General features: G+C 41.0%; 1 long non-coding RNA gene across 2 annotated transcripts in view; it reads right to left on the reverse strand.

The window, feature by feature from the left end:
- Positions 1-728: 728 nt before the first annotated feature.
- The window catches only part of LOC125639685 (uncharacterized), a 291,895-nt gene continuing 265,434 nt past the window's right edge, over positions 729-27,189 (reverse strand). Inside the window, exon 4 of one of the 2 annotated variants that reach the window (XR_012669230.1) lies at positions 729-1,278. This is a non-coding gene — a long non-coding RNA (uncharacterized LOC125639685). Of the gene's footprint in view, positions 1,279-18,376; positions 18,456-27,189 lie in introns of those variants that run through there. The other variant, XR_012669231.1, reaches the window with a different exon arrangement.

Consider the following 27,189-nt stretch of genomic DNA (forward strand, 5'->3'; position numbering starts at 1 on the left):
AATGTATTTGTGCAAGCTCACACATATGGGAATATATCCTATTTGTTTTTATTTTAGCTAAAATCTAGAGAATATCAAAAATCCACTGCATGTCTCATTGGAAGAGTATTTCTAATACTTGGTTTTAGAGTAGCAGCCGTGTTAGTCTGTATCCGCAAAAAGAAAAGGAGAACTTGTGGCACCTTAGAGACTAACCAATTTATTTGAGCATAAGCTTTCGTGAGCTACAGCTCACTTCATTGGATGTAACTGATGCATCTGATGAAGTGAGCTGTAGCTCACGAAAGCTTATGCTCAAATAAATTTGTTAGTCTCTAAGATGCCACAAGTCCTCCTTTTCTTTTTTCTAATACTTGTAATACTTGTGAGCTTTACTCACAATATTCAGATATATAGGAGAAAATTGTTTTCTGGCTAGATGAGCATAAATGACACATCAAAATCTCCCCTCCATTGAAGTTGACTTTCTTTTCTTTAGCTTCTGGCTAGATAGTCTCCTCTAGCATGTTTTAAAAGAAAAAGTTAACCAAAGAATAACCTAAAAAGACCTTTTCCAGAATGCAATCTCATAGACTGATATGGAAACGTACGGGGCCTGATGCTGATCTCACATACTTTTATTGTAGTCCAGCAGTGATTCCATTGGAGTCAATGGTATTACCTGGCACAAGGCAAGTGTAATATCAGAATCAGGCTTACAGAGTTAAACTTCTTTTTCTCCATTTACATTTCTTGCGGCTGTTTAGAGAAGAGCTACAAGCATACAGAAGTCTTCAGAAAGTGAAAAATGAATGATTTGTAATGCCTTTTAGTTATAAGATATGTGGTACTGTACAAGCACTGGATACATTCTAAAGAGTTAGAGCACTACATTCCTGGATCTCATTATTCTTTCAACCTACAATAAGAAGCTGGGGTGACCATGTCAGGGAGAATTAATCTTACAGCCCTATTTGCCATTTCTGCCCAAAACCCAAAACGCCATACAAAGAGAACAAAAAATGGAAGGAAGGTGATTTTCAGAACCTGTTACAAAGGATACAAACATTATATGACTCTGTGGTTTAAAAATGTTTTCAGTCATATTTATAATAGCCAATAATAGCACAATTATGAGTAATCTTTCTTTAGCAAAAAGGAAAAACATATTGTAAAAAACCCACCATCACCCAATTAATCCTCAACAGCAACTAGATATGTAAGAAATGTGACAGAGTACCTGAATAGCAGAAGCCTAATTTGGGTATACAGTTGGTTTTTATGTATCTGATCCACACTCTGTAACGAAAATGAAATCATGTTAAATTAAGTGTAAAAAATAAGTTGATTTAATTAAGCACAGAAAGACTTATTAGACATAATAAAATGTTAAAAAGTCAAATGATGTGCAGTTACATTTCAGTTAACACTGCTCAACAAATGCACTAAATTTATTCCTTTCAATAATGATGTGTTTTGAGCATTTAATTAGATAAATAATATTTAATCACTTCAGCAAATTTGAACTAGAAGAACTACTTGTCATCAAAGGTGACTCATACTTGCTAATATCTACCTTTAAAGAAAAGGTAAAGCTAGACAACCTCTTCTTCTTGAGCAGAAAAGAAGCATGAACTAGTACAAGTCTGTCTCCAGGCCTCATTAAAAATCAAGGTTTGCTAAACAAACTATTATTTACAGGAAGAAGTGTGCATATTTTAATGGGAAAGAGCTCTCACATGTTTGCCTCTTTTCAGCATCAGGCACTATAAGTAGATGATAAGAAAAGGTATTCAATAGATGTCCTATAATTCATCATAATACTGTTTCATTTAATAACTACTTTGCTGAAGTGATTGGCATGATTACAGGAAAATTACTTCAAATTATTCATCTCTTATCTTGCATCTCAGATGTCCTAAACTTGCGTGATAGTTAACATAATGGGACCCTATTAATTACCGATGCTGTAAGTCCTTCACTACTTAAATATCCCTTCTACTGGGTGTAGTGTGTAACCCAAATAATGAAAATACAGCCAAAAATGCAACTGTATATCATCTCTTCCTGAAGATAGTGCCACCCATTGTTTACTAAATGTAATTTCAAGCACAGAAGTATATGGCTAATCATCTTTTAGGGGATTCCAGGACAAAAATAAATTCTATATGTAAAAAAAGTCAGACAGTGTAGACATTCTGATTGTATGAATGTGCAGGGGAAATGGCATATGTCATCATTATTTTTGATTCAGAACCAGAGGTATGTGTCTTGCTTTAAAAGACATAATACATGGTTCCTGCTGTAAAGAGCGTTCAATCTCAGAGCCTGTTCCTTCAAACCTTAGGCATTCAAGTAGTCTTTATTCATGTGAGTAAACACATTGAAGTCAATAAGCACTATTTTCTGTTCAGTACATGCATGCAGGGGTGGGGACAGTGCTCCCCATATCCTGGACTCAACCTCCATGGTCAACTGCCCTGAACTTACACTCCTACTTTTTGTGGCCCATAGAGGGCCACGGGCAGTAGACAGCAGCACTCCAGCCACAGTCCTCAACCACGGTTTGCCCCTGACACGCCTCTGCACCGGGACTTGGAAGGGGCCTGGCTTATAAGCACCCTCCCACTGAAATACCAGCTGGCAGATATTCCGTAAGGGTTCTCTCCTTCTTTTTTACAGTCCCTTTATGCTTCTGGAACAAAGTAAAGAAGTCTGGGGAAAGGGAAAATCAGCTTCAGTGGGTCAGTTCACAGGAGTAAGAACTATGGCCAGGTACTTCCATGCTTGGCACCATGTACAAAGTGGATATATTAGTAGAACGATTCTGAACTGGTAGCATTAACACCCACTTTGCAGAGCTAGAAATGGCTATACAGTATGAAGGACAATGAAGAATCACGTCTTATTTGTGTAAAGTTTGCAAGATCTGGCCCCAAATATATGAATCTCCCTTAACTCTGCAGTTTTAACATTGGTCGCCAGTATCTCAAGGGCTATAAAAATAGATCCACAGTATCATGATGACAGTGACAGTACTACTCTAAGATTACGTTTTGAAATCTGGAAAAGTAAAAAAGAAATTAGAGACCTTAATAATAATAGATTTTTATTTATGGTAGGCAGATGACGATGCCCAAAGGCAACCTGCCCCAAAAAATCCCGGAGTGGGAGCCAACACAAGAATTCCAATTACCCATCTACCAGAATGAGATCAACAAAGCAACACAGCACCTCAAAACAACATAAAATTAAACATGAAAACAAATTCTTAAGCCTCACCTTGAAGGATGTCGGAGAAACTCTCTGGCAAAGTTAATACTGAAGACACAAGTAATTACTTCCAAACATGCACAAACCTAAGTAGGCCAGGCAACCCTCTATAAACATTCAGATATTGACAAAACACTATGTCAGAGAACCATAGGGTGTAACATACCAAAACCAGAAGAATGAAAGCTAACATTTTGTTCTGAAGTATATGCCTGTTGTTCTTAGTGATTGCAACATAACTAGCAAGAGGTATGCAATGGCTATAACCACAGGAATTGAGGATGAAGTAGCCTAATACTAAATTGCCTTGCTTTTTTAAGTTCAAACTAAAAATTCTTTAATGTTGTTTTTGGTTTACTATTACTATTTTTATTTTAAGACAAGAAGACATTTTTGGACTCATAATAAATTTTAAAAGATTATATGAGACAGCCATTGAAGTGGTGCCGGTCTTCTGGGCTCAGTATAATTTAATGGAATTGATTCAGTGCTCCTGTTTTGTAGCCTTTACTATCTCAACAATGCATACAGCACAAGATACTGCCAAGCTACTCAGAGATGAGACGAACTGTGTAGGACTTTATCAAATCTTACTACACTTTCATATATCCTTAAAGATTTACAGGATGGACTAAAAGGTACATTTACCAAAATTAACCAGTGATCACTGTTTACAGATCTTTGGCATAATGGTAAATAAGGGTTCTAGTTTTAGGATTAACAAATTCTGTCTTCTAAATCCAAATTTCAAAATTTGAATTAGCCACAAATAAAAAAAAATATCGTTAATATTTTCCTTATGTGGGAAATCTGCAATCTGACCTGGGTTGTTTGCTGATGAAGTTGCACCACAAATCTGTCAGAAGGCCAGTAGACCTAATGTTCAACACTAGCGGCCATCCATATTGTAAACAAAAGGTTCATCAAACATCCAATGACACCATAACAATCATGTGGCTACTTGAGCTTCTGTTGCCACCAGAAACCCCTCTCCCCATCTTGTATATACACATTGCTTTTTAAAAAAACTAATGTAGACCCCCAAAAAAGTAACATTCCAAATTATGTACTGAAGATACAATTGATGCTGTATGTCAGCTCATTGAAAACAGAAAACTATTTTATATTTTTATGGTTAAACTCCATGGAGAAATGCTCAACTTCTACATAAAATGATTAACTTGAACATTCAATGTTAAACAAAAAAATAACCACCTAACTGCAACATATCCAGTTTACACATACTGTATACTAAAAATCTGACATAATATTTACATGGGTGGGAAAGGCACTTTTTAAAATTAAACATTTCCCTATTACATAGAATACCATATAAATGATGAAAAACACACAGGCAGTGCTGCTTCATGTGGCTGCCCCTTTTAAACTCTCCCACCCATCTGGGTCCCAGGGGATGAGTCAGCATCACCACGTTGGCCCCTAGTCCCCTTTTGCAGCAGTTTTCCGCTCTTTCCTCCCCCCCGACCCAGCCATAAAGCATGGTTTCCTGCATTCGGCCAGCCAGTCAAATTCCCCCCGCCACGTAAAGGTGCAGTACAGTCATTTTCCTGTGTCCCTACCTCATACTTCTCTCCTTACCACTCAGGAGTCATTCTACATTACATGATCATAGAGAAAGTCTTATTTTAACAGTACATTTGAGCTCTACACTGATAATCTCACATGCTTCTCAGATGGCCCTGTGAACCACAAACCAGAATGGTTTGTTCACATAAGATATTTGAATGGCGGGGTCTTGGGTGGGTTAACACACACACACACACAGCCAAAGACAGAAGTAACTCTGGTGGGATCACCAAAGTGAAGGGGAACATTGTGTGACGGGCAGAACACAGATGCCTTAGACAATGTGATAGGGAGATAACCTCAGAGGAACCCCCAAGCCATTTGGGACAAAGAAATCTTAACACTTAATGCAAGTACCCATGGGAACACCTGTTAAAGACCTGCAACATTTAATTTAAAATAAGGGCCAAATTTACTCAGCATTTCTGTCAGCTTCAGATGATTCTGCTGAAGGGTCCCAGTCCAAAATAGTCTGCTAGGAGGAGGTTGTCATGGTGCAAATGTGTCAGCTGTCCTCTTGGCCAAACCAGAGACCTTCAAAGATAAAAAGCATGAGTCTTTCTACTGCTTGAGCTAAAGATCCAGGATCTGTATTTGGGGCTTCAACAGACTCTCTTCCTCTGCATCCAGGTGCAGACAAGGACACGTAACACACACACGGACCCTGGGTTACATAAAGTGTCTATATCCTCCAATGCAAACACTGCCTGCCCTCCTCCAGAAGCATAAGTCTAGAATACAAAGATGCAATATACGTACTTCCCTTGGCCAGAAGGAGTGAACTATTTATCCCAAAGAATTTTTTAACATATATATTTTTGGAAACACGATATTCCTACTATTCCCTTGCTCATATGTAGAAATGTCTAAACTACCGATGTAGACTTCAGTTTTGTGCCTGTGAAACTCATCATTCAGATTATTAGATTTCTAATGTTACTATTTCACCCTGGAAAAGTTTCTCCACAAATGACTGGGTGCAAAATGACAGGTTGAGTGGAGGCCTCTTGAAGAATGTGGCTCTTTGTGGCCAAGTTCTAAACTCTTGTAAACCGTGGTTCCTAATGAAAATGGGGATGTAACCTCAACTCTGGTGGACGGTGGTACCAACGAGGGTGGACATCACTATCATACTGAAGTGAGACAGCAGGAGTGACAACTTAGTGCTGACTGAGTAACATCAACACAAGCCGCCTTTTCTGGTGTAACTGTCTTAAAGTGTCAGCAGATATGGATCTGAAATTGAAAAGACATTTTTGACAGCCTAATGGTTTAAACAGTTTTGAAACATTTAAAGCAACAATAAAACGCAAATGGGGGGAAAAAGGATAAGAATAATGGGGTGCGATTCCTCAAAGGACATATGGTTTCATCTCCTTTGCACATTTTTGTGCCTTCAAAGCTACTCTACTTCCTTCTGAAATCATGAGTCACAGTTTTTAAGAAAAACTTACCATGTTCACATGAATCTATTGAAAGAGCATCTAGCTTCATATCTTTGACTTTTACATTTAGCTATTAAAATATGCTGGTCCCACTTGTACAGTCATAATTTATTTTAAAGATTTTCAGGATGATCATAGCTAAGTTGTATTGCTCAACTTCATAAAATCATGAGACATTTCAAAATATTCAGTAAATTTAAATTTTAAAAAACTACCTCCTTTGGATGATAGGCTACCACTCATATCTATCTCAGGGAACAATAAAGCAGCTGCAATCTGTTTCCCTTAAACACAATGTCCAACAACTTGAAAGCGTAACTAGAAAAGTCTTACGCTCCCATTCTGCAAAATGCTTTGTAGGATTGTGTCCTTATATATAAAACCCCAAAACAAAAACACAAACCTCCATCTCCTAAACCTATGTTCTTTCTCAAACTTCCCTCGGCTCCAGCAATTTAGGGGAACTGACAAATATAAAAACGTAGTTAATGTTGTAGCAAATGATGATCTTATCAAGATTATAATCACACGGATTTGCATCTTTGCAATCTCAATATTTAGCTTCTGACTTTGTAACTAAAGATTTGCAATTTGATTTTTTTTAATTTGCAGAATATATATATACTGACCTCCTCCAAGGAAGTTTTACATTTTATGATCATAGAACCAGCATAGTTAAAATAAAATAAAAAATACATACATGGGGGAAAAAATAAGGAAAAGACTTTAAAATTCACATGTGAAATGAATCCCCGGTTTGTTGTATTCATTAGTTTGCTGTGGAGTTCAGAGGCTGTATTAACACTGTACTTGCACACTGCATAGTGATTGGACGTTCAGAATACTATTCCACACAAATTAAGGGGTACTTAAAAAAAACATTTTGGTTTCAACAAAGTAATTAAAACAAATTTAAAAATCATTAAGAAAAACAGATAATGGTTGTTTTTTTTCAAAACATTTAAGCTTTTTCTTCTGTTTAGCAAAACAATACATTTTTTCCCCTGTTAAAAATCAAAGCTATAGGCCTAGTTCTGTCATGGCGGTGAGCAGGCAGTTGGATACGGTAATGCATGCCTGAAGCCTTCACCAAGGATGATAAGCCTGCATGAATTTTACGAGTCTCAGTATCAAGGTTGCCCTCGCCCAAGGGATTTAAGAATAAGGGGGGAAAAAAGAGAAGGCAGATGTATGAATAACTGGCATTGTAAATCTTCACCGTGGCAACCTACAGCTAGAAAAAGTCTGTGATGGGTTCATGACTTGAGAAGAAAGCGACACAGCAGAATGTGAATGGATTTTCTTCAGCTACTTAATACACTGCTTAGAGCAGCTTAAGGGTGTGCATGCGAGAGTGTGTGTCAGAAAGAGAGTGTGTGTGCGTGTGCAAGTGTAGGGGAGGGGTGCCTGTGGAAATTTGTTAGAAGGAATTACTAGTGTTAGAGAGCTTGCCAGCTTTTGGGAGGCGGGAGTGGGGGAAGAATACCATTTAGCCTCAGAATATAAATGACTGGATTTTGCTTGGGAGAGAAAAAAAGATGGTGGGGGAAGTGCACAGAATTATGCAAGCAAGTAACAATGAGCAAATTGGACCCTTCACAATACAGCACAAGGTCAGAGAGAAAGTCATAAGAATAGGGTGGTGGGGGTGGCTGGTAGTAGAAACAGATCATGATAAATAGCTTCCCATTTTGCAAAATCTGGTAGTTAATGAAAATAAGATGCATTTGAGTTGTCTGTGAACACCTGATTCCTCCCCCACCCCCCGAAGCAGGTCTTGCTGATATATGAAAGCAAAACACTGACTCTAATTGTGCAATTATAAAACGGAAATGATGCAGGTTTGGCAACACAGAGAAAGAAGGCAGCTCAATAACATTGTTTAATAACAAGCAAATAAAGCTCAGAGGGGAAAGAGGTGACTATTTCTGCTTTAGACTCATTAAGGGCCTGAAACATATTGTAAAAGAGTGATATTTAATTATGGGCTGGACTGATAACATGGAGCAGGGCCTCACTGGGAGAAAGACCCTATGCTCCTAGGAGCTAGCAGCTCCAAACATCAATTACCATAATTATCTACCCGGTGCTTACAAAACGCACCCGTCTCCGTGTTCGTCAGCGACCCGTAAACAGGCACTGCACAGGCAAATTTATGGTCACAGTCAGCTGGGGCCAGGTGGGAAAGCAAGCTTCCCATTGGTGACTTCTGAGCAAAGGAGGAAAAAAGCAAAAGAAAGAAAAATCTGTCTTCTACACTACTGAAAGAGCAATTTATTACAGAGCATTTGCAGGAGACAGCATTTGTTGCCCTGCTGCCTTTTTTACCTCTGTTGGCTGTCTGGATGAGAAATGGGAGTATATTAACCAACTCATGGGTTACAGAATTCGGCTTGGCATGGTCCCATCAAACTTAGCAGTGCTAAGGAAGATCAAAGGTCAAGAGAGCGTCAGCAGCTAAGATTTAGAACTTAGTGCATATCTTTAACCTTAGCTGCTGGGAACGGATGGAATCGTTTTATTTCTTAAATCAGGAACTTGGTCACACTGAAAGATATTACAAGGAGAAGGGTAGCATCCAGCTTGGAGATGATGGGGAAGTGAATAGTGTAATGAGACATAATATTCTTTAGGGGTCACACAGATAAACTTAAGAAATGTCTTTGCTTTGCTGCAGCTTCAAATCTGTTATCAGCCCATAGGCTGCAGAGTTTGAGTATCTTTGTTTGTGTATTAGAAACTAAGGAAATAGAGTCTAACTACGAAAAGTAAGGACTAACTCTAAACTAACCCGCAATAAGCTCCTTAACCTTTTCACCTATTCGTACCATAATAATTCTGACTAAAGGAAGTCCATCATAAATGCAAAATACTAACTGCACACGAACTGAGGTTTGCTCTTAACGACAGAGCGATTTCCCTGGCAGGTGGGCACATAGGGTATTGAGGCAGAGGGAGTCAGAAAACTTAAAAACAAGCATAGATTAACTAGAATGTCTGGCAGTGGCAGAGGATCAGGATATAAGCATTTCTAAAGCATAGTGATATGGCAAAAGTCAATGAGATTCCATAGCACCCAGCTACAACCTACATAGGAAGGACAAGTTAGACACAGAAGATGGGAAGTAGCACTATACTTTAAAAGATTCTACAGATCCTAACGAGACAAAATTTATGAATGGAAAGGACAATACAGTGACATCGGTATAAGTACAATTCCAATCATAAAGAGTACTAAGACATTGGTGAGGTAATAGTACTGGCTTCTGGATCAGGAAAAGAATAGCGTGCACAATATTGAGGAAGACTAATAGACACCTAAATCTAGCACACCAGTAATAAATAATGGGCAGTGGCAACTGGTTCTAAAAATAAGGGATGAGACTGCAAATACCAGATTCTCACCCCCATATCACTGCAGGTGGCCCATATTTTCCAAGTGAAAAAATAAGCTGGCTGAGGAGTAAATAGGTGGGAGTGACAGGGAAGTGTTTGGGGACACAGAGGAAAGTGGTGGGAAAATAGGAAGAAAAAGAGATGCCTCCTATTTTCCCCATCCCCACATCCTTTCAGAATACAAGACCGGGCCATGTTCCAATAAGGGTGGGGAAAACAGTATTTACCCTCTTTGGCCCTTTACTGCTTTCTTTCATTCCCAACCTCTTCCCCTCCAGGCTAGCGCTCTTATCCTACCATCTTCCACTACTGTTAGCTCCACTGCATACATCCAAATGGCTCCCTTTCCACCTTGCTCTCAACCTTGCCAAGGCAGCCGTTACAGCTCAGAACCTCTCCAACCCTTTCCAATGCAATCCGCTCCCATCCCGCTCAGAAACCCCTCCCACCTGAATCCCACAGGCTCAGCCTCCCTCACTCTACTTTTCACCAAGCTGAGAGCCTGTACCATCCCTTCCTACTTAATCTCTCCAGAGCTCGGAAACACCCCCTTAGTTCTGAATCCTCTGCCCCCTCACAACCAGAACATCCTCATCCACACACATGGTTGTCCCGTCTCAGAACACAACCCCATCCCCTTTCCAGACTCAAAATCCTCCCCCAGCTCAGAAACCACTTGCTGGGTTTTGAGAAGCAAAAGCAGAAGAAGCAGGAAGGACATGCCAGCGGGCCTGTCCTCCAAGACTGTGGGGCTCAACTGAATTAGCCTCTCATAGGACTATTTCTCCTGCTCTGCACATGGTCCCTAAAACACATGGGCTGTAGAGACTCTTGGCAGGGCGGGAGCCTTACCACAAGTCCACCCAGTGGCCGTAGGTGATATTGGATCCACGGTACAACAGCAACACTACAGATACTGAACATGGTACGTTCTGCTACCACTGCCAGCTACAGCATTACTAGTGAGGCTTAGCTCCACTAGCCCCTAGTGTCTAGCTGCCCCTGAGTGTATTCAAATACCTGTGTATAAAGTGGTCAAATGTCATACTGGGAACAAGATTTAGAAACACAGACAGCCCCCCAACCTGAAGCAAATACTCACCAGCAACCACACACCACACAATAGAACCACTAACCCAGGAACCTATCCTTGCAACAAAGCCCGTTGCCAACTGTGTCCACATATCTATTCAGGGGACACCATCATAGGGCCTAATCACATCAGCCACGCTATCAGGAACTCGTTCACTTGCACATCTACCAATGTGATATATGCCATCATGTGCCAGCAATGCCCCTCTGCCATATACTTTAGTCAAACTGGACAGTCTCTACATAAAAGTATAAATGGACACAAATCAGACGTCAAGAATTATAACATTCAAAAACCAGTCGGAGAACACTTCAATCTCTCTGGTCACTCGATTACAGACCTAAAAGTCACAATATTACAACAGAAAGACTTCAAAACCAGACTCCAACGAGAGACTGCTGAATTGGAATTAATCTGCAAACTGGATACAATTAATTTAGGCTTGAATAGAGACTGGGAGTGGATGGGTCATTACACTAAGTAAAACCATTTCCCCATGTTTATTCCCCTCCTCCCCCCCCCCCACTGTTCCTCAGACATTCTTGATAACTGCTGGAAATGGCCCACCTTGATTACCACTACAAAAGGTTTTCTTCCCCCACCCCCGCCCCACTCTCCTGCTGGTATTAGCTCATCTTAAGTGATCACTCTCCTTACAGTGCGTATGGTAACACCCATTTTTTCATGTTCTGTGTGTACATAAATCTCCTCATTGTATTTTTCACTGAATGCATCCGATGAAGTGAGCTGTAGCTCATGAAAGCTTATGCTCAAATAAATTGATTAGTCTCTAAGGTGCCACAAGTCCTCCTGTTCTTTTTGCGAATACAGACTAACACGGCTGCTACTCTGACTCCATAATATAAGTACACTATCCTCAGGGAAGGGGTCATACCAAAATTAGCAATGGTACTACACTTTAGAAAGGAGGACTTCAAAATAAATGAGGAAGCCTGTCAAAAAGACACAAAAGTCAAAAGTGAGGAAATTGAAATCCTTATACTTATCATGGAGGTAACCATGGTATGTAACCATACCATAACAGAATACATACATAGCCCTTGATGAAAAAAGGAGTAAGAAAGAAAGAGAAAAAAGTATAGTTTCATGGCAAGGTTCTTGTGTTACTCAAGTCAAATAGATATCCTTCAGCAAACTGGAAATCCAGCCCAAGAGAAAGCCAATAGAAGGAATAATTTATCCTGGGTATGCATGATGCATTGATGCTAGGTAAAATGTAAGAAAGAAACTGGAAAAGGAAAGAGTTAAGAGGTACCATGAAGAGTTAACATTCAAAGACAAACATAAAAATGAAAGTTCTTTATATATGTTAGAAGTCTTCAAGAGCATTGGTGAGTCTGCTGGACCATGATGGAGTAAAGTGAGCAAATAAGGAGGATAAGGACATTACAGAGAAGCTAAACAATAAATTTGCATCAGTGTTCATCCCAGAGGGTGCTGATACTCACCCCAGACCAACTCTTTTCAGATAATAAAGATGAGACAGTGTCAGAGATCAAAATGTCAAAAGAAAAGACTCTGGAAAAACTGATAAAGAGCAATGCATCACCAAGCGTTCCAAGACTTATAAACAAACAAGAGTGAATTGGCTAAAAAAAAGCAATCTTCCATTAAAAATCAGCCATTGTATGGGAATAGAAGGCATCTATCTTTGTAAAAGGCACATGGGCGATTTTAGGAATTACAGAACAGTGAGCCTTAGTTCAACACAAAGTGAATGGGTTGAAACAATAATTAAAACAGAATTATAAAATTATATTATATCATGAAACACTTAGGGCTTTCTTTAAAGGAAAATTGTACCTCTCTAATCTATTAGAATTCTTTGAGCATGTCAGCAAAATAATGTGGTGTAGAACCAGGTGATATAATTTACTTGGACTTTCAAAAAATCCATAAGAGATTATGGAAACTAAGGGCACATCTAACCTGCAGCTAACAGGTGTGACTCCCAGCTTGGGTATACAGATGCATTAGTTCCACTCAAGCTAGTGCCTAAAAATAGCAGTGTGGCCACTGCAGCATGGGTGATAGCTTGGGCGAGCCGCCCAAGTACATACTCAGGGGATTGGGCGGGACTGGGTGGCTAGCTTGAATCACCGCCCATGCTGCCATGGCCGCACTACTATTTTTAGCATGCTAGCTGAAGCAGAGCCCACACCTCCCAGCTACTGTTCAGACATGCCATAAGTCACAAAAGGGGCATGTGAGCCCCTTGCTGACAAGCTATATATTGGATCCTTGAAGGACAATCCCATTAAGAGTATTTTTCTTGGGATTTAAAAAGCAGTAGCATTTGCCACTATTTTAAAAATTAATTGTATAATGAATTTTCCTGCTATTTGTTTCTCTGGCAGGAAGAAAGAATTTCTGGAAATCCTTGCCCTGTTTGCTGTGAATGTCTTTTCTGTAGTTTTATTTATCACCTGAGTGGGGACACAGTTGTGCTTGAATTAGGTGGAGAATTTAAAGGTGGGCCACATGCACAGCTGACAGTAAAATAGCCTAGCACTCTGTCACCCAATTTCAAAGTTTCTGCTTACAAACACCAAAAATCTGTGCATGCCCTGACCTTGCACACACTTGTCAATCCACCTGCTTATACCTACAGGGCTACTGAAGACAGGCACCATCCTGGGGGTGCAGAAGAGGATGTGCCTGCAGGCTCTGCTGTGAGCACACAGCTGATTCTTTGCAAATTTGGCCCCTATTCCTCCTTGTGATTCACAAGCTGATAAACACTCAAGGAGACTCCTGGCTGCTCACATTCCTGTCAGCCACATACTAAAGAACAAAGGGAAGTAGGAATATTTTTTAATTCTACCCTCTCAGCTCATCACCACTCAGTTTACATTTAAATGTAAGAACATTTCACTACACACTCTGCTAATAATCAGAAACGAAAGCTTTGAAGTTTCCCTATTTCTCAGCTACCACCATGACAGATACTTGCCAGAGAAAAACTCAGGGGGCATTTGCTTTCAAGCATTTTGGCTAAGAATAGTGCCCATTGTGCCATTTAATATTTCAGATATCTCTAGTGTAATCAGGAAACAGCAGTTACTTATTTATCTCACGTCTTGCTCCTTGATAGCTACCCACTACCGCCAGCATGACCTCTGAAGCACACACATTAATTTTAACTCAGTATTTCTATAGCATCAATTAATAAAAACTGACTACGTTTTCAACAAATGCACATGTACTGATAAATGAGGGTCTTGACTTAATTGCTCTGTAAATTAAGAGCTCACACTAGTGACAATAGAAAATAGTTTTAATATTTAAAAACTCATTAAATTTGTGTACATTTTGAATAATTAAAGTCTCACGACCACTTTAAGGAGCTAATTTAAGTTTAATTCTTAAATGTATATCGAAGAAGAAGGCGACTTGTTAAAGAAAATATTGGTTCATTTTCTGAATTACTAAATTCTGTTGCATTATTTTTCTCATCATCTACTTTTTGTTTGTTTGTTTATTTATTCCCTTTTGCCCATAACAAGCTCTTTGTGACAGCAATGACAGCAGGTGTCATAAATATGTTCTGGGACTGTGGGGGCCAAAATTCAATTACTGCAGTTACCTATTCATGGGGAAAAAAAAGAAAAATCCAATATTAATAGCATTAAGCCTCTCTCTTTTCTCTTCTGCATTGGATCATAACTCCATATTTTAATCCTTTAGATCTCTATCAGCTCCATTTATTAGATTTAAATATCTGGTGATTTGGAAAAAACAACTCTCTTTGTTTATGACTTACAGCTGTGTAAAGACATCATTCTAATGCCTAACTATGCATTATTTTGACAGGGCTTGGAGGGGTTTGTGCAAACCATGGATGTTTAGAATTATGGAAGAGTGAGCCCAGGAGACAATCAAAACTAAACCTTTGAACTACTGGTAAACAGTGTTTCCTTTACAACTCAGATCACTGACTTTAATAGATGATGTAGTATTGTAAAGGACAATCGCTGATTTCCTATCCGTCGACGCAATCCTGCAAAAGCTGAAGAATATGAATCCCTTTACTTACTTGACGAGCCCTGTTCAGTTCCAGGGGACTACCCAAATGAGTGAAGTGGCTCCCATGCTCAGGTGTTTGCAGGACTGGGTTCCAAGTATGTATGCAATTTCTTTGGATAGAAACAAATCCCAGTTATAACAACTTCACCTTTGTGCAGTTAACTTTGTTTTCTCCTGTGGCTTATATGTCAATCTTCATATTGTTACTAGTATTTAATCAGTGATTAAGCTGCCATACAGTAAATACAGGTACATTATGCTGCAACATTTTTATGTTCCTTCAATATTATGAAGTGTAATATTCAGGTAGGTTCTTAGATGTGATAGACACTTAATACCTACAATAAATGGCATGATTACTACTGAATGGTTATACTGCAACTTAAGTGTCTAACTGTAGATGAGAGGATGGTTGATTGTTCATTGACTTTTATTAAATATGGGCAAATACTGCAAAAATTATGTGAATAGCCACACACATTTTTAAATGTATTCACTTCTAGCAAAGCAGGTTTCTTTGGCAGATATGTTCTCCAAAACATCATATTTAAGCAAATATTGCAGCATATTCACAGAAATCAGTTTTCAAATTCTTAATTCTGAGTATTCACACCAGAAACCTGATTCAAGAAGTGGACAGTAACATGCCATGTGACCTGCGCCTAACACAAACAGATCAGATTTTGACTGTGGAATACCTGGCCATAAACTGCTCACAAATTAGCCTGAAACCAAGATGATAAGCAGTATCAGTCATACCAGTGCCAAATACAGAGGTAATATAACCTCTCCACTCCTATTCAGTTTAAACAACCAAGGATCACATTAGCCCTCTTGGCTACAGTGCTGGACTGGGAACTCAAGTTCAGCTGATTATCCACCATGACTCCCATCTTTTTCAGAGTCACTGCTTCCCAGGTTTAAGTCTCCTGCCCCGTAACTGTTGCCTGCATTCTTTATTCCTACATGTCTGACATTACATATGGCTGTAATTAAATGCATTTTGTTTGAATGGGCACCGCTGATCAAATAATAGAGATCACTTTGTATGACTTCTCCGTCTACATTGTTATTTACAACTCCCCCATCCTTTGTCTCATCTGAATACTTTATCAATAATTATTTCATGTTTTCTTCTAGGTCACTGATAAAAATATTAAATAGTGTAAGGCCAAAAATTGATCCCTGTGGAACCCCAATAGAGAAACACCCACTCGATGATGTTTCACTTTTTACAGTTACATTTTGGATCTACCAGTTAGCCAGTTGTAATGCGTTTAATGTGTGCTATGTTAATTTTGTATCATTCTAGTTTCTTCCTCAAAATGTTGTGCAGTAAGTGCCTTATAGAAGTCTAATTATATTGTATCAACACTGTTGCCTTTACTAACCAAATTTGGAATCTCATAAAAAAATGATACCAAGTTTTTGACAAGATTAATTTGTTCATAAATTCATGTGATTGACATTAAATATATTACCCTTCTTTAATTCTTTATTAATCAGTCCTGCAGCCACCATTCCATTATTTTGCCTGAGACTGACATCAGCCTGACAGACTGTGTCATCCCATTTAACCTTTTAAACTTTTGGAAGAACATTATCTTTTTTCCAATCCTCTGGAACTTTGCTAGAGTTCTAAGGTTTATTAAAACTTAATATCAAGAGGTCAGAAATCTCTTCTGCCAACACTTCTACGACTTCTAGGTAAAAGTTATCTGGGCCTGTTGATTTACAGATGTCTATTCCTAGTAAAAGCTGCTTAACATCCTCCTGAGTTACTACTGGAATGGAAAGTGTTTAATCATCATGATAGGAATGCATCATTTGGCCTTTTCCCAAATACAGAAAAGAAATATTTAGCAAATACTTCTATGCTTCCTTTATTATTATTGACAGTTCTGCTATTTCCATCTAATAATGGACCAATACCTTGTTAAGATTCCTTTTGTTCCTCATATACTGTAAAAACTCCTTATTATCATTATCTCTGTTGGCCAGAGATTTTGCCTTGTGTCCTTTTGCTTCCCTTATCAATTTTCTACAATTCCTAGCTTCTAATTTATAGTCATTGTGATCAACTTCCCCCTTTTCCCATTTGTTATATATATATTTTTTTAAATTAAAATAGCTTTACTTTCTTTCAACCCTAGCCTATTTATTTAACCAGTGTAGCCTTCTTTCTTAGTTGTGGAAATGAGGCTTTTTAGGCATCTAGTAAAAAGTTTTTAGTTTTAAAATGTTATTTAACACCTCCCACCCCCGATACACTTGTAAGTAAGCCCCAACCTGGTGACATTTTTTTTCTGAAGCAATTATTAAAGGGACAATTATATCCTTTCTACCTCATATGTAATGAAAACAGGCAGCCAAACACTTGTGGTTTCGCTATATTGTGAGCACAGTATAGAAACCACATAGCAGATACTGGACTTCTGCACACTATGGAACTGTTTCTTACGTGGGACTCCACCTGCTCCAGTATGTATGGAGGTTGTGATGACAGGAATGTGGCCAGTGAAACTTTGATTTGGTTTGATAGATCCATATGCCAACTTCTTTCCTATGCAGGGCATGGTGCAGCAGAGTCAAGGGCTATTGCTGTCCTCCATTGCTTCTCTGTGGCTTTGGGGAATGACGGTTTGTTTCCCACTCCTGATAGCTGCAGATTCCCTTTCCCATGAAAAGCTCATTCACAGTAACTGACCCTAAGTCTTTAATAACAACTATACCTTAAAGTCTTTTGTCTGTTGTAAGGACAACATTCAGTATAGAGCACTTTGTCCCCATGGACCCTAGGAAACGAAGCAGCCCCTCTGGGACACTGCGTTCTGCTGACTAGTGAATATCATTTCTGGAAGAGCAACCCAAGTCTCTGACTCTCAGCTTTTAAAAGGGAAGTGGGGGGATGTGGCAGCTGCCCAGTATTTTTAGCAGTGTGCCACTTTCTAGTCAGGCAAATATTCAGAGTTACAGGAAAAAACACAAACAAAAAGCAGACAGTAAATCTGAAACACCATAATCATTAGTACCCTGTATATAACTGTACTTCATATGTTATTTTCTACCTTTCCCTGCTGCACTCTTTTTGGGATTTAAGGCTACTCTTTCACAGTTCATGAACTGTTGTAGTCACTCTTATTACCACAGTATACCACCAAATCTCTTTAGAATGACCAAAAACAACCAGTTCTTAAAAACAATGTTTTAAGGGTGATAGAGCATATTTAGGATGGGGGGAGAGGGAAAGAGGTTACTATTCCATGTAAGATGTATGCACTTAGTTTTCTTACCCAAGTTTTTAGAATGTTTATAACCGTTGGCGGGCCTAAGAATTGAGGGTAAAAGAAGAGACATGATATAATGATATAAATGATATTTAAGTTGTGGTGGGGATACCAATGTGATCAATTGTGGGGCTATATGACAGTTAATGATTGCCAGCAGCACAAAATAATGTAAGAAGAGTGAAGAACGTGTTACACAGTTGTAGCTTCTGGGGAAGGCAGGTGGGCAGAATACAATTACCTGAGATGGACCTTGATCAGGAGAAATGAATTAGCACCCATACTCTTGTGAAAATTGCTTATGATCTGTAATTACAAAAATTGGCATGATGCTAGTTTGAGTTCCATCTGAAAGACAAAAAGAAAAGGAGTACTTGTGGCACCTTAGAGACTACCCAATTTATTTGAGCATAAGCTTTCGTGAGCTACAGCTCACTTCATCTCATGCACAATGCCTGTAAGTCAGCCAGAGGTTTACTGCTAGTACAGAATTAGGCGTTGATCCTGCAACTGACAGGCAGACTGCGGATCCCACCTGGAGCCCCAGTTAAGGCTACATGAGGGCACCCCGGTCCATTCACATGCTGTCAACGGTAAGTCTGGGGCCTTAGGGGGAAGAGAATCACCCATAAAATTACAAACAACATTTTCTACAGCCTCCCACCCAAGCACTGATCAGACTTAACTCTTTATAGAGTTAATGAGATTGGTCAAGATCACATGGAAGGTAAGGAGGTGGTATAGCATTATCTAATCTAAGGAATCTAATATGTTTCGCCTGTACTGTACACATATGCATTCAATTGTTTTGGAAAAAAAAAGTTTTATTTCATAATAAATAGTAGAACATACCAATATATAAATTATTCCTTATGAAAAAGTCCTGTAGAATTGAATGTAAATGAAATCAAAAGGGTTTTGTAGACATTTAACAGGTTTTTATAGGAATTAGTCTAAAAACCTATAAAATCCATTAGATATTTATCCATTAGATAAAATCCATGGATATTTTATATAAATATATTAACCATTCTATGGAAAGATTCTGTGGAATTCTATAAGCTATAATTTTCTATTAAATAATAGTACTCAGATGTTACAGTGATGGTTATTAATATAAGAGCCTAGATAGATAGAGATTTTTTATTACACAGTATAAGACTTCTTCACAAAGTCATTAAAAAAATTAAGAGAAAGAGATTCATTAATTTACATCTGAAAACAAAACCACTGAATCAGCCAAACAAATTTCATTACAGTGGACTTTCGTTTGGTTGTTTGTAATTCAATCATTGTCTTATACTGCTCTACTTTTTTATTTTTCCTCCCCTGCCCCATAAATATATCTACAAGAAGGCTGTCAGAATCCTCACATTTTATCACAACTCATTTGCATGTTCATAGATGATATCATGACCTTAGCAAGAATCCTCCCCCCAAATACTAACCAATGTAAATGAAAATGCATCTTTCAGCACTTTGAAGAACAACAGAAAAAAACCATGTATTTTAAATGTATATATAAAACATTTGCTAAGTAGCAATAGTCCACTTTCATCCTGGACTTCACCATTCAGGTAATGGACCTTGCTGTGCATTAAAATTTCCATTGTGGTCCATTATCCGCCCCTGAAGTGACAGGTCTATTGCTTAATGACGTATTGTGATCTAAGTGACATTGATTAGAGACACCAGATACACATTAGCCACATGGTAAAATCCATAATAAACAAAGCCCCCCAATAACACATGGTTAAAATGAACACAAAAAGTCTAGCCAACAAAGAGGTTCTATCACTCATGACAACACTCTGCAGTAAATTCAAGAATTTTAAATCCTTTTCCTCTCTACCTCTTGAAGTCAAAATACTTCAATACAGGAGCATTGAAGAGGAATGGAACATACCAGCCTCCTTCACTGGCTTCCACCCGTAGGCGGTATTCTGGGGCAGTCAACACTCCAGCCTTCTCCCCCACCACCTCATCCATCTGGGCTACAACACTTTGATGATGGTCCTTTTAGTGGCCTGATTCAAAGCCCTTGGAAATCAATGGGAAACTTGGCAAGCCAAAGGACAGCAGCAGCATGAGTCAGGGAAGGAGAAGAAAGCTGAGGTACCCTCCTCCTGCTACAGCTTTGGAGCACTGTGCCCCCAACAGCCTCCCCCACCAATCGTCCATATGAGTAGTCACAGCAGGGCCCAGTCCCATGACAAACATACCAGCATCTGTGCTTCTCAGCCCAAGAGAAATATGATATCCATGATGTGAGTTATTGGTGGCTTTTTAAGCTGCCATTCAACATCACCAGAATTCTGAATCTTCAGTACACCGTCCCTATGTTATCATAAGGGATTGAAAGTCAAGAAATCTACGAAAGGAGATAAGAGGAAGGCCGGCATGAAATAAAGGGGAAGAGTTAATTTTTATGGTGGGAAAGGAAAAGCATCAGTGTTAATATTCAGAAGTTAGAAAATTTTTAAAGAAGAGCATAAGCAGACATTTTAAAACAATAAAAAGGGTAAAAAAACAGAAAAAGGATAAAACACGAACCAAAAATATAATAGACAAGGGTTATGAAATAAAAGAAAACAAAATATAGGAAGAAGTATTATTCCATTCATTTTGAATATGAGGTTAAGCTGACCAAATTTAAAAATAAGCAAAGCAAAAAACATATAAGCAAGAATAATCGATTCGGAACAGGCAGTTACTCAGTTTATATTTTAATATTACAAAATTATCCATGGTAAAAACAAACAAACAACCCAGTAAACAAAAGCATGGAACTACAAAGATCTTTGCCAAATCCATATATGATAGATTTTGTTCTTTGATTTTGTGTTGAGGGGAAGGAGAATCTGGTGGATGAGGCACTGGCTTGGGAGATGTGGGTTCAACTCACAACTCTGTCACTGACATTGTGTGTGACCTTGAGCAAGTCACTTAATTTCTCCGTCTCTTCCATCTGTAAATGGGAACTATAAATATGGTCCCCTACCATATGCCCTCTACACCATCAAGCTCAAACTTTTCTCATCTTGAACCCTTCTCAGCTCTGACACTTCCTGCTGTCTATTCTTGTCTCTTATTTAGTCACCTCACTAATATACCAATGACTGATTAGTCTTGCCCACCTCCTTGTCCACCTGTCCCACAGATTACATTGTCATTCTATGCTGGCCCTTATATTTGAAATGCCCTCCCATCCTTACAATCCCTCCTCAAAATCCACTTCTTCCATGACACCTACAAGGAACTGACCAATATTGGAGAGGTTAACAGGATTTGGGTAAAGCTGACGTGTATATATTTATTAGTGATTTACCCCTCCTCCTGCAGGGCCCACCAGGGCCCATGTGCAGGAATAAAGAGAAACTGCAGTGAAGGGCCACTCAGAAACAGAGCCAGGAGCAGCAGGACTTTTGGACAATGATATATCCGTGTACTCACGGGACATTCTCTGCCCTTATGCGGATTGGCTGTTTGCTCTGACTCCCTCCCACCCCATCCCTTTCAATCTCTCCACTTGGCCTCTATGCCCCTCTTCTTCTTCACCCTTTTTCTTTTCCCTGTCACCCATTCAGTGTGTCCTCTCCTTTCTGCAGACAGTCCCTGTGTCTTCTTGTACGTGTGGGCAGCACGCAGCACATGGGTTTTTTTAGCTGTATCAGGACAGGTGGGTCTAGGCCTGCCCATAATTTAAGGCCCGCCCTCTCAATTAAAGGGGAGGAACCACTAAGTCCAGGCTACCAGTGATTACTGGGGACAGCAAAGGAGAAAACAGGAATGGGAATGAGGTTAAAAGTTGAAATTTAGGGAACCAGAGGGGGAAACTGAACAGAGAACCTCTGGGAGCACCCACTGCTCCTCAAACGTGTTCCAGGAGTCAGTGGATGCTGCCCAGAGGACCTCTGCCCAAAGATGTGATTGAACAAAGGACTAGAAATACACCCCACATACACAGAGGACCCCCCACCTGCCCAGCTTCCTGCTCCTGGAAAGATGGATGGCAGTCTTGGCTAGTGCCAGGATGAGGCTGATAAGGACTCTGTGGGGCCATGTATGGGGTGTGCATAGAACAGGAGGTGTGGGGAAGAGTGCAGCTAGAATCTTAAAAACAGGTTCTGGAGGAGCTGGAAGAGGGGCTGCAACCTGACATGGGACAGGGGCCGATTATGAGTCCCAGACATCCGGGAGTGAGGGATGGGAGGGAAGCACCCTCTCCTGCAGCAGCCAGCACATTGTGCATGCTGTCAAAATATAAATAGAAAAATCTCAGAATAATGCTAATTCAGATTTCAGGCTCTGAGGCAGGGACCTTGCCTTCCTACCTGTCTGTAAAGCACCTGGCAATGGGGCTCTGGTAGTCTATAAATGCTCTTTAAAACTCACGTGTCCCTTACTAAAAATCACACTTATACCTATGACACCTTGCCCCACTGCTCTCCCCAACTGCCATGGGACTCCCCCTCCTGGCTGCCCTGGCATCCTCCAGGACAGGAAGGAGAAAAGCAACAGATTCATCATCACATTTGCAGATTCATCATGCTGACCTAGGTCAGCTCAGCAAACGCTTCCCAATACAATGCTGTGGGAGCAATTCCCCTCCCCATATGTCTCAGATATCCCCCATATCAGCCACAGTCTTCTCCTTTGCCACCATCACAGAGACAAAGGATGGTTCTTTTACCAGGCAAGGCATTGGACTCAGACTCAGGAGATACAGCTCTGTTCCAGACTTCTTGTGTGACCTTCAGCAAGTTGCTTAATCTCACTGTGGCTCAGTTCCCCACCTGTAAAATGTGGATAACAACACTTCCTTGTCTTCCTTGTATATTTAGTTTGTAAATTCTCTGAGGCAAGGTCTGTCTCTTTGTATCTGTACATAAAGTGACTAGCACAATGGAGCCTCTAGGTGCTCTAATACAAACTATAAGAATAATAGCAACTCCAAAGTATCCTCCTATTGGTACTGCCTATAAACTTCTCATTATATTAGTGCTCCCAACTTCCTTTTCCTACATCATACAGTCCATATCTCATATTCTCAACTTCCTTTCATTTGACTTTTACTTCTTCCTTTAAGTTGCATCTGAATCACCTGTCCTAAATCTTTGCCTTTCCTGCCTCTGCATTTACATGCTCCTTCTGACCCTTCCATGTAACAGTTGTGGGTTAAGCTTGTTTATTTCCTTGCCAGCCACATACCTTGTCACAGTCAGTGTTACAATAAGTTATACGTCTGTCACATTGCAGGGATCAGTATCGACTGTCTTCACTGGCTACTGTTATTCCCTTCTACCAAGTAGATCCAAACTCCTTGAAAAAAGTCTCCTCCCCTGAACTTTTTCTCCTTTAACCTTCTTAAACCTGATTTCTGATTGGTCCATTCCATCGAGGCTGGGCTTGCTGATGTCACTAATTAATGGCTCTTAGCCAAGTCCAGACGGCCAACTCTTCATTCTTATGCATCAAATCCTACACTTGAAACTGTGTCGGTTACTCCTGTTGGATGTTCAGCCACCACAAAGAGAATGCAGAATGCCTCATCTGCCCTGCCCAAACCTTCCTTTTTTCCCCCTCCATCATTCTCAAGATCTCCATGATCCTTGATCCATCCAATCTTTCAGCTGTGGTTTCAGAGTTCAGGGCAACTGTTCCTGTATTCCCACTCCATGATTTCTCAAGGGCACCCACTCTATGCTCCTGGCTCCTCAGTCATCACCCCTCTTGGGCAGAGACCCACGTCTCTCTCCCTCTTGACCAGGTTTTTTTCTGCCCATGCAGGTTCCTGCCTACACTGTGAAATGCCCAGCAAGACAAGACTGCCTAACCAGAGCAGCTTCTGTGCTTTGCTTACTCCCCAAAAACTATGAAGAGCTGCAATTGACAGCAGTTATAAGTTACTACAAAGCCCTTATGCACATGCTAATAAACTTACTAGAGATCACCCTTCCCTCTGCCACTCCAGTAGGGGCTCTGGCCATAGGTGCTGGCTTCCTCCAGGCCTAGGGGAGTGCTCAATCCCCCCGCTCTGCCCCCAGTCCCGCCCCCACTCGACCCCTTTTCCCAAACTCCCACCCTGTCCTGCCTCTCGCTGCCCATGCTCTGCCCCAGGCCCCACCCCCACCCCTTCTCCCAAATCCCCACGCCATCCTGCCTCTTCCCGCCTCTTCCTGCCCCCTCCCCGAGCGTGCCCCATCCCCGCTCCTGCCCCTTTCTTCCAGAGCCTCCTGCACGCCGCTGATCACAGCGGGTGGTAGGCGCTGGGAGGGAGGGGGAAGAGTTGATTGTCAGGGCCACCGGCAGGTGGGAGGTGTTGGGGGGAGGGAGGGAACTGGCTGCCAGTGAGTGCTAAGCATCTGCTAATTTTTTTCTGTGGGTGCTCCAGCAGCGCCTATGGCTCTGGCTCTTGCCAGTCCTTCAAACCCCACCAATGGGTTTTTCTGTGGTCACAAGTTCCTAACTGCCATGAATAGTTCTGTCTTTCCTGTATACTGCTTGGGCCTTTGATCTTCTGGGCCTCACGTAATGGGTGTTTAGCAGACAAAAGCCCACTCCTGAGGGTGCAGGGTCAAAAGGCTGGGTTTTGGCATAACTGGGGATGGGGAATTTGCATTCACCTCCACTTAGATATTTTCCACGAAATTCACGTCATGCATATTGTTCCAAAATACCATTTTTGTCTACCACAGTATAGTCTTTTGATCCTCCCAGGCCACAATAATACCTAACTTCAACCTAATAACCTAATAATACCTAACATCGCAATGAATATGATGGACTCCAAAGATACTTAAACTTAATTCAATAAGGCTTTTCAAGGATACTGCAGGAAATTGTCTTAGTTGTCATAAGTGGTGTCATCTTATTCTCCCTCTCTCCTTTTACCATACATCCAGGGAGCTGCTAAATGTTCACTGTTCTTGCTTTATATAATTTCCAGATTTCTTCTCATCCTGTCCATCTCTACCACCAAAAACTTAGGCCCACTCTATCTCTTGCAAACAACACCTCTTCATTCCCCCAGTTCCAAACACATCTATCAAATCTGTCCAACAAGCTGTTACTTAAGTCATCTTTGTTACCATAACTCCAAACCTATTACCTCCTTCTTGAATCCCTGCACTATCTCCCAATGTTCAAGACCCTACACACGTCTTACCATCAGGCAGTGCTTAATTTTAATAAAACAGGTGCCAGGGCTCAAGCAATTTTTTAAATTTCATAACTGATGCGGCAAGCCAAGAGGTGCCTGTGCTATGAACTGCCAAGCCTAATGATGCTGGGGATCAGCCCAGGCAACTCCTGGCACAAATTAAGCACTGCCTTGAGCTGCTCCTTAATCTGTGCATCCTGCCCCCTGCTACTTCAGCTTGTTTGATGCACAAATGGCCCCTTCCTTGTTTTCACGCTCCCCTGGAAATCCTCCCTGATGTGTGCCATCCAATTCCGCCTCAAACATCAGGTTTTCAGAAGACACTTCACCAGCCACCTCTAACTATTGCGCTTGGCTAATTTGGGACATTTTCCTCTCGGGCTGCCAACCCTCCCAGTGTTGCTGAGAGTCTCCTGGAATCCAGCTCTAACTCCTGGAGGCTACTGAAGCCAAACCAGGAGATTTTAGGCCTCTAAAAGTCCAGTAGCACAGAGGGGCTAAGACAGGTTCCCTACCTGACGTGGCTCCGGAAGAGGCGGGCATGTCCCTGTGCCCCTGCAGGGAGGGGAGCTGGGGTCTCTGCATGCTACCCGTGCCCCCAGCACTGACTCTGAAGCTCCCATTGGCTGGGAACTGCGGCCAATGGAAGGTGAGGGGGCAGTGCTTGCAGGCAGAGGCAGTGCTCAGAGGCCCCTGCCCCCCAGAGGAGCCACAGGGACATGCCAGCTGCTTCAGGGAGGGGAAGGGGGCAGGGCAGGCAGGGAGCCTGCCATAGCCCTGCTGCACTGCTGACCGGGAGCTGCTGAGGCAAGTGCCTCCCGGCCGGAACCTGCACCCCACACCCCTTCCTGCACCCCAAGCCCCTGTCCCAGCCCTGAGCCTCTTCACTCACCCAAACTCTCTCCCAGAGCCTGCACCCCAACCCCCTGTCCCAGGCTCAGCCCAGAGCCCCCTCCCACACTCCGAACCCCTCGGCCCCAGGCCACAGCCTGCACCCCCTCCCACAACCCAACCCCCGACCCAGCCCAGTGAAAGTGAGTGAGGGTGGGGGAGAGTGAGCGAAGGAGAGGGGGGATAGAGTGAGTGGGGCAGGGCCTTGGACAAGGGACAGGGCAGGAGTGGGGCCTCAGGAAGGGGTGGGGTAAGGATGTTTGGGTTTGTGTGATTCGACAGTTGGCAACCCTACTTTCCTCATATATTAATTTGAAAAGATATACAACAAGCAACTAGCAAACTCTGTGTGGAATAAATCTTCCTTTGTTTATTGTTATCTCTCTGTACCTTAAGTGTATTTCAGATTGTAAGGCTGTTGATAAGGACCTGTATTTTTCATTTATCCATAAAGCTCTATGTACTGTATCTATTGTATTGAATAAAAAATACGAAGAATTAAAAATGTTAGTAGATTGAGGTCTGTTTTAAATATAGTTTCGTACATACCTCTTAAACAAGGAGCTGTGTTCAACTGCTTAATTCTGCATGTTTCTGTTAGGGAATACATGCCTGCAGATTTAAAACACTTTCATTTGACTTCCAAAGGGTTTTGCATTTTTAAAGTGAATTTAGTGAAAGGCTCCCAACCACACTGACCCCTGGAGATCATGCAGTGTAGTTGTAGCTGTGTCAGTCCCAAAATATTAGAGAGACAAGGTGGGTGAGGTACTATCTTTTATTGGACCACCTTCTGTTGGTCAGAGAGACAAGCTTTTGAGCCACACAGAGCTCTTTGGTATGGTTCGAAAGGCAGACCTGAAGAAGAGCTCTTTGTGGCTCAAAAGCTTGTTTCTCTCGTCAACAAAATCTGGCCTCACCTCATCTCCTCTCCTGAAATCATAGCAGATGTGTCCCAACTCCCATCCACAGGGATCACTTTTAGAAGTGCAGAGGGCTCAGTTCACATATCCATTCAGTTCCTGGTAT

Source organism: Caretta caretta, chromosome 1 (genome assembly GCF_965140235.1).
Source record: "Caretta caretta isolate rCarCar2 chromosome 1, rCarCar1.hap1, whole genome shotgun sequence".
Classification (NCBI taxonomy): domain Eukaryota; kingdom Metazoa; phylum Chordata; order Testudines; family Cheloniidae; genus Caretta; species Caretta caretta.